Consider the following 8,607-nt stretch of genomic DNA (forward strand, 5'->3'; position numbering starts at 1 on the left):
ACCATCATAATAGGAGGAAAAGATCATGACATCAAAATAAGAGAGAGACTGATTGAGATGGGGAGGGGATATGATGGAGAATGGAGTTCCAATGGGGAAAGGGGGGGGAGGGAGTGTATTAGCATGGGATATTTCTTATAATCATGTAAGTTATTAATAAAAAATTGAAAAAATAAATTTTTTTAAAAATTTGGAAAAGAACAGGCTCTCCTTCTCTTTGGCAAGATGGTGGAGTATGACCTGATGACGCGCATCGTGCACTTTCTGGACCAGCACCTGGTCTTCCCGCTCCTTGAGTTCCTGTCCATGAAGGAAATATATAATGAAAAAGAATTATTACAAGGGAAATTGGATCTTCTTAGTGATACCAACATGGTAGACTTTGCAATGGATGTATACAAAAACCTTTACTCTGATGATATTCCTCATGCTTTAAGAGAAAAAAGAACCACAGTTGTGGCATAGCTGAAACAGCTTCAGGCAGAAAGAGAACCCATTGTGAAGATGGTTGAAGATCCAGAAACAACAAGACAGATGCAGTCAACCAGGGATGGTCGGATGCTATTTGACTACCTGGCAGACAAGCATGGGTTTAGGCAGGAATATTTAGATACACTCTACAGGTATGAAAAATTCCAGTATGAATGTGGGAATTACTCAGGAGAAGAAGACTATCCTTACTTTTTTAGAGTGTTGGTTCCAGCAACAGATAAAAATGCTTTAACTTCACTCTGGGGAAAGCTGGCGTCTGAGATCTTAATGCAGAACTGGGATGCAGCCATGGAAGACCTTACACTCTTAAAAGAGACCATCGATAATAATTCTGTGAGTTCTCCACTCCAGTCTCTTCAGCAGTGAACATGGCTTATCCACTTGTCTCTGTTTGTTTTCTTCAACCATCCAAAAGGTTGTGATAATATCATTGATCTCTTCCTTTATAAACCACAATACTTTAATGCAATTCAGACAATGTGCCCACATATTCTCTGCTATTTGACCACTGCAGTCATAACAAACAAAGATGTTCGGAAATGCTGGCAAGTGCTGAAAGATCTAGTGAAAGTTATTCAACAGGAGTCTTATATTTACAAAGACCCAATTACTGAATTTGTTGAATGCCTATATGTGAACTTTGATTTTGATGGGGCTCAGAAAAAGCTGAGAGAGTGTGAGTCAGTGCTTGTGAATGACTTCTTCCTGGTGGCTTGTCTGTAGGATTTCATTGAAAATGCTCATCTCTTCATCTTTGAGACCTTTTGTCGTATCCACCAGTGCATTAGTATAAATATGTTAGCAGATAAACTGAATATGACTCCAGAAGAAGCAGAAAGGTGGATTGTGAACTTGATTAGAAATGCAAGGCTGGATGCCAAGATTGATTCAAAGCTAGGTCATGTGGTTTTGGGGAACAATGCAGTCTCACCCTATCAACAAGTGATTTAAAAGACCAAAAGTCTTTCTTTTAAAAGCCAGATGTTGGCCATGAATATTGAAAAGAAACTTAAGCAAAATAGTAGGTCAGAAAACTTCTGGAAATGCTGTGACAGCCACTTATCCCAGTTATTGAACATCTCCAGCCATTTGAGCTCCTGCTGCTGAGCCACATCCACAGGAATAGAGCTCTCTCTGCAGGATAGGAGTGAGTATGGAAGGGGTCAGTAGCAGCAGCACAAAGCCTGGATTGCTGGGGAAAACTGGGTAGCCTCTTTCCCAAGGTCAAATAAGAAACTGCAAATTTTGTGAGCGACCTTATTGTATATTTTCTACAGAGGTTATGTTCAAACCCCACTTCTGACACATCCAAATTTGGGAAGTAAAAAATATTCCAAGGATGCATTTTGGCTGGGGATGTAGCTCAGTAGTACTGTGCTTGCCTATCACGTGTTAGTTATCCCCAGCAGTGCAAAAAAGAAAGGTAAATAAATATGAGCTACATTTGTACTACATGGATCCACTTCCTAGCTTTACCAGTTATTGTGTGACCTTTGGAAAGTCACTTCCTTTTCCTAACCCTCAATTTCCTCAATTTTAAGTTAGAGCATAGGTCTACCTGAAGGAGTCTGTGAGACCCAGGAAGTAATAGCAATTATCATCAATCAAAGAAATACAGAATAATCTACTTCTCTGTCTCCTTAAAAACAACTTGAGAATTGGGTGTGGTGGCACACACTTTTAATCCCAGCACAGGTAGAGGTACAAGTAGGAGGATCTTCATGAGTTTGAGGACACCCTGAGACTACATAGTGAATTCCAGGTCAACCTGGACCAAAAACTACCTCAAGAAAGAAAAAAAAAAAAAAAAATGAGTTTCACCCTGTGAGATCCCCTTGGGCCATCTGGCACTTCCTCTATCTCCACCTTTCTGAAGTTTCCCCAGATTTGCATGCAGATGGTATTCTCATTCAAAGGAGTTCCACATTCAAAATGTCTCATCTGCCTTGAAATGGTTACGTGCTGAATCCAGAACCAGGAGAATGAGATGGGAGAAAGAATCTGTGCTTTAGAAATCAGACATACCTAAACTCAAATCCCAGTGTGTCCCTCAGAAGTTAGGGGATCTCACAGGTGACAGACATAACCTGAATCTCCTCAGCTAAATGGGGTGTTACTGCCTACAGTTATGGGGACCAGCAAATATATGTTTCTTTTCTCCTAGAAGCACCTTAAACAAAGATATTCTCTCTCAATTAATTTCTATCAGAAGTCAAATCCAAACTCTAAGACTGGAAGGATATCTTCCTGCCCTGAAGAACAGAACAGCTTAAGAGAAGAAGTAAATTCAATAGGATGTGGGAGGTATAATGGCAAAAGATGCACATAAGAAGCATGTAGCTGGAGTGAGGGAAGTGGGTTTTAAGGAAGGCTTCCTGGAGAAAAGGGTATCTGAAGAACACCCTGAGGAGCAGAAATTCGCAAGTAAAGAAGGGGAGAAAAGCATTCCTGGCAGGCATGACAGGCCTGAATATGAGCTACAACTAGTTCAGAGACCACAGTGCAGAGTGCCCGGCAGATGAGTGGCAGGAAATTAGACCAGAGGCTAGACAATAAGGAGTTTGTATGCAGACTGAAGAGCCTGGACTTTACTCTGTAGAAATAAAAATAAGTCTTCAAGATAACTGTGCCTCAGAATTGGATTTCCTGCCAGGCATGGTGCTGTACGCCTTTAGTCCAACAAAGAAGAGGTGGGAGGATCACTGAGTTGAGGCCACCCTGAGATGACACAGTGAATTCCAGGTCTGCCTGGGCTAGAGCGAGAACCTACCTTGAAAAAATAAAAACAAACAAAAACCTGGATTTCCTTTAAAAAAAAAAAAATAATAGTAGGTCAGAGGCTCCTAACTGGGCAACTCAGGATTCTGGCTTCTATTAAAGAACTGTAAAGAATGAAGAAAAAGTTGTAAGATGTTACTTATATAAAATAAATGACATACATTTTAGAAACAGCTGATATACTTGGTATAAATTTTGGATAATTTGAATAAAATTGGCTGTGGCTCATTTTCAAAAAAACAAATCTGGAAGAGAAATCAGGAAGAAATTAGATCAACACTCAACCACTGGAACCTCATGAGACTAAAAAGCTAGTACCATACAGACAAGCAAACCATCAACAGAATCAATAGACATTCCACAGAATTGGAGAGAATCGTCACCAGATATACATCTGACAAAAGTGTAATATGTAGAATCTACAAAGAAATCAAAAGACTAAGCAATAAAAAAATCAAAAAACCTAATCAAAAAATTAGGTAGATATTTTTAACAGAAAATTCTTAAATGAAGAAATACAAATCACCATCATCCATTTAAGAATATGTTCAATATCTTTAGTCACGAATGAAATTTAAATCAAACAACTTGGAGATTTCATCTCACTCCAGTCAGCATGGCATACATCAAAAAATCAATAACAATAAGTGTTGGCAAGGCTGTGAGGAAAGAGGAACCCTTACCCACTGCTGGTGGGAATGCAAACTGATGCAAACACGATGGAAGGCAGTATGGACACTCCTATAAAATTTGAAAATAGATCTACTATTTGACCCAGCTATAAATCTCCTGGGCATAGACCCTTAAGGACACCAGTCTTTACTACAGACATACTAGCTCAATACTGTTTGTTGCAGCTCTATTCACAACAGCAAGGAATTGGAATCAGCCTAAATGCCCATCAACTGATGAATGAACTGATAATGAAACTGTGGTATATATACATAGTGAAATTCTACACAGTGGTAAGAAGAAATGAAATAATGAAATTTTTAAGACAATGGTCTTTCTACACAAGGTCACACAGACACAGAAAGACAAATGCTACATGTACTCTCTCATATGAATTTCATAACCTGAATCAAGTGGAGATGTGTACAAATTGAAGTCAACACTAGGAATATGGAAATAAGCTAGAGTGAGACCAGGAAAGAGAAAAAATGGGTTGGGAAGAGAGGAGAGGTTTCTACATGTTGGGAGAGAAACAGAATATTGGTGATGGAAAGGGATTGGAGGGGTAAGGATGGGGAATTTCACAAAAATTAAGACATCAATAAAAATCAGTTCCATGAAAACCCTTATTCTGGTTAGCATTTATTACAGTTAGGTTCACATTGCTGGTAGAACTCATCCTACTAAGAGCAGCATGTGGGAAAAATAAAGTTTATTTTGGCTTACCTACTCGAGCACATGCTCCATTATGACAGGGGAAATCAATGGCATGAGCAGAAGGTGGAAATCACCCCCTGGCCAACATCAGGTGGACAATAGTAACTGGAGAGTGTGCCAAACACTGGCAAGGGGACACTGGCTATAATGCCCATAAGCCTGTCCCCAACAATACACTGCCTCCAGGAGACATTAATTCCCCAATCTCCATCAGCTGGGAACCTAACATTCAAAACACCTAAGTTTATGGAGGACACCTGAATCAAACTGCCACATTCCACCCCTGGCCTCCATGAACTGATAACCACCCATGATGTAAAATGCAATGCATTCAGTCCAACTTTCAAAGTCCCCATATTTTTTCAACAATCCTAATGATGTTCAAACATCCCTATAATCTAAAGTCTTTTAACTGAGCCATAATACCAACCCCCCTCCAAAAAAAAACCATAGTTGCACAGAATAAACATTCACACTACAATAGATGGCATTGGGCACAGCAAAGAAATATTCAAGCAATACAAGATTTAAACAGGGCAAGCATCAGACTTTGTAGCTCCAAGTCCAACAACTATAGTCAGTGACAAATCTCCAAGTCAAGTAATTCTAACCAGCAATAAGTCTCTAAGAGTTCCAATTCTGCCCCACCCCCGCCACCCCCCAGCTAGGCTACTCACAATCCTGGAAAACCACTGGGGATGTCAGCTTTCCTTAGCAGCCACCTTGTGGTTCTAGCATCTCCACTGGGTCTCCACTGCAAGCCATGGTTCATCCTCATTGCTCTATTGGGTCTCCATGAAGGCATCCAGCAAACGTGATTCAAACTGCCCATGGCTAATCCAAAACACAAGACCATGTTGCAAATTCAATGACCTCTCTTTCCTGCATTTCTCATATTCCAAAATGCCAGGTAGGGTGCCAGTTCGTTATTCCAGGGAAGAATAAAGCATATTTTGAAGATCAGGACACTCCTTGAGCACTCAGTCCCTTTCAAAGGACCTCATTATTTCTGTTTTCCCAATGTGGTAAGCTGGCCCAATCTCAAAGGTTGTAACCGGAACTGAAGCTTAATGGGCAGCAGTTTCAGCCCAAATATTTCATTTCTGTGCTATATCTCTCTGCTCACACCAGTCCATTTCTGCTCAATGCAATCCTGCACAAATTCTCAGGACAGGCCATAACAGCAAGTCTCTCACACAAACTTCTTCTAGCCCAGTCCAAGAAAAGTTCTTTCTCACCCTCATAAGCCAAACCTCTCAGTCCATAGTTCTCACTGCATTCAGGTCTGAGTTTGACCAGAATAGTACATCAGTACTTAAACACTGCAAGACATCTCTTAGGCCAAGCTTTCAAATCCTCCCACATTCCCCTTGAAAATAAGCTCCAAAAGGCCAAAGCCACATAGTCATGTGTCTAACAGAAACCCCATTCCTCTGGGACTAAACTTTAATGTTACAGCCAGGTTTATATTGCTGGCAGAAATCACCTGACCAAAAGCAGTTTGTGGACCAAATAAAAAGCTTATTTTGGCTTACAAATTTGAGGGGAAGCTTTATGATACAGGGGAAAATGATGACATGAGCAGAGGGTGGACATTACCCCCTGGCCAACATTAGGTGGACAACAGGAACAAAAGAGTGTACCAAATACTAGCAAGGGGACATTGGCTATAATACCCATAAGCCTGTCCCAACAATATACTGCCTCCAGGAGGCATTAATTCCCAAATCTCTGTCAGCTGGGAACCTAACATTCAGAACACCTAAGCTTGTGAGAGACACCAGAATCAAACCACCACAGCATTCTACAAGATATAACCATCAATTAAAGGGGAGGATAATCAGTCTGGACAGAAGTAATAAAAGCTTAAATTTACAAATACAAATACCAGCTGGTAAATCCAAGGTCTAGAATTAGGTTGCACATCCATCCACATTAAGCTATTGACCAGGGTGACCCATGAGATTCCAAATCAATGTAGGCTATTGACAAAATACTTGATTACCTGACAGAGCTAAAAGGTAAGACCCTACTTCTAAAGACTGCACAGGCTACAGTCATATGACATGGGAATGCCATGCTGGAACTGAAAGGGAAACTAGCTCCTCCCTGCTAACCCTCATAGTGCTGGGAAGCCCTCTAGAGCTGCTGGAGGAAAACAGTCTCTAGTAGCATAGATAAGCAGGGGACCCTGAAGACTACAGAATCCACCAGCTATACAAGAAGTGCACACTTGTGCAGTAGTGGCATTAGTGACTACAGTTAACCAACTGTTCTGATTGGACATGAGGCCCACTCTGGGAGGCAACTCATATCTGGTACTGGAAACCAAGTCAGAAACTCATGGTCAGGAAAGATTTGGCTGGCACATCAAAAATATCCTAAGCAACTTTGCATACCCCCTTTAACCTAAATTGCTCTCACAATTGATTGGAGAATCTGTTTTATTTTCTAGATGGCAAAGAAAACAAAGGCATGCCTAGATCCATCTATAGCAAAAGAAAGACTTCTGGTCAAAATGGGCAACTCATAATCATGCTAGAGCTTCAGGCATGAAATCAGACAAGAATTGGTCGGGGAGGGCTCCAGCACTAGTAGGTATTAAAGGACCTCCACTAGGTGAGCCCTGGGATGCACATTTGGGAATGAGCCAATTCCTATACACTCTAGGAGAAAACTAGCTAGGAAACAGGATGGGCTGATGCCTAATCCTGCCAACTGAGTTCAAGCAGACAGAGCAGTCTTGTGATTGGTTTTCCTCCATACCCCATGCCACTGAGCTTCTATACAGTATAAGAGGTGGGGATGGCTGGAAGCCCTGGCATGCCCATTCTCTCTCTCTCCCTCTATCTGTCTTTCTCTCTGTGTCTGTCGCTCTCAAATAAAAAATAAAATAAAATAAAATAAAAATTTTTTAAAAAAAGAGGCGGGGTCCATCCTTCCATGCCAGCACCTCTGACCTGGGTGCCAGTGGATCCCCTAGCCACTAACTTGGAGGGTCCCAGAACCAAGTGCACCTTCTCACCTCTGCAGAGTCCCATCTGCCATAGCACCTCACCCATCTGGCTCCCCACACTGTGCTCACATGCTACCCACCCCCATCAGCAACACACCACATCACCACACCGCAGGTCCCCACAGTTTAATGAAGATATGATTAAATTCGAGAATGAATTCCAAGATGTATCTAGAAAGTCAAACCACTATCTGAAACTGGAACTCAGCATAGGGATGGACCTGATACAGAAAAATGCAACAGAAAACAAAACTGAAATACAGCTTGTAAAAGCCTCTCTAGAAATCCTAACACAGTTAATCATATAGAAGACAGAACCTCAGAGCTGACAGAAAAGACATAAGAAATTGCTAGGGAGGCCAAAACCTTTGATGGCTTAAGAAAAAAGAAAAACATGAAGGAATTGTGGGATACCATAAAACAACCGAACATCTGGATCATGAGTAAGAAGGGGAAGGAAGTCAAGCCAAAGGCATGGAGAACATATTAAACAAAATTATTGAAATAAACTTTCTCACTCTCTCAAAAGAGAGACCCATCCAGATACAAGAAGCTCACAGAACACAAGACAGACTGGACCAAAGAAGATATTCTCCAAGGCACAAAATAGTGAAAACCCTAAACAAGGAAAACAAAGAATGCTAAAAGGAGCTTGAGAGAAACAACTCATTACATACAAAACCAATCTCATTAGAATTACCTCAGACTTTCCTATAGAAACCTGGAAGCCAGAAAGGCTTGAAGTACAGCACTTCAAACTCTAACAAAACTGTGGCTTCCAACCCAAACTTCTGTTCCCAGTGAAAGTATCCCTCATAATAGATAGCATAAAGAAAAGTTTCCATGAAAAAAAAAAAAAGCCAGCTATATGACTGTTGCAGTCAGGTTTGCATTGCTGGCAGAAATCACCCAACCAGTAGCAGCTTGTGGGA

General features: G+C 41.0%; 1 pseudogene; it reads left to right on the top strand.

Moving 5' to 3' along the window:
• Positions 1-225: 225 nt before the first annotated feature.
• On the top strand, positions 226-3,377 carry LOC101593600 (annotated as a pseudogene).
• Positions 3,378-8,607: the final 5,230 nt, after the last annotated feature.

Source organism: Jaculus jaculus, chromosome 11 (genome assembly GCF_020740685.1).
Source record: "Jaculus jaculus isolate mJacJac1 chromosome 11, mJacJac1.mat.Y.cur, whole genome shotgun sequence".
Taxonomy (NCBI): Eukaryota; Metazoa; Chordata; class Mammalia; order Rodentia; family Dipodidae; genus Jaculus; species Jaculus jaculus.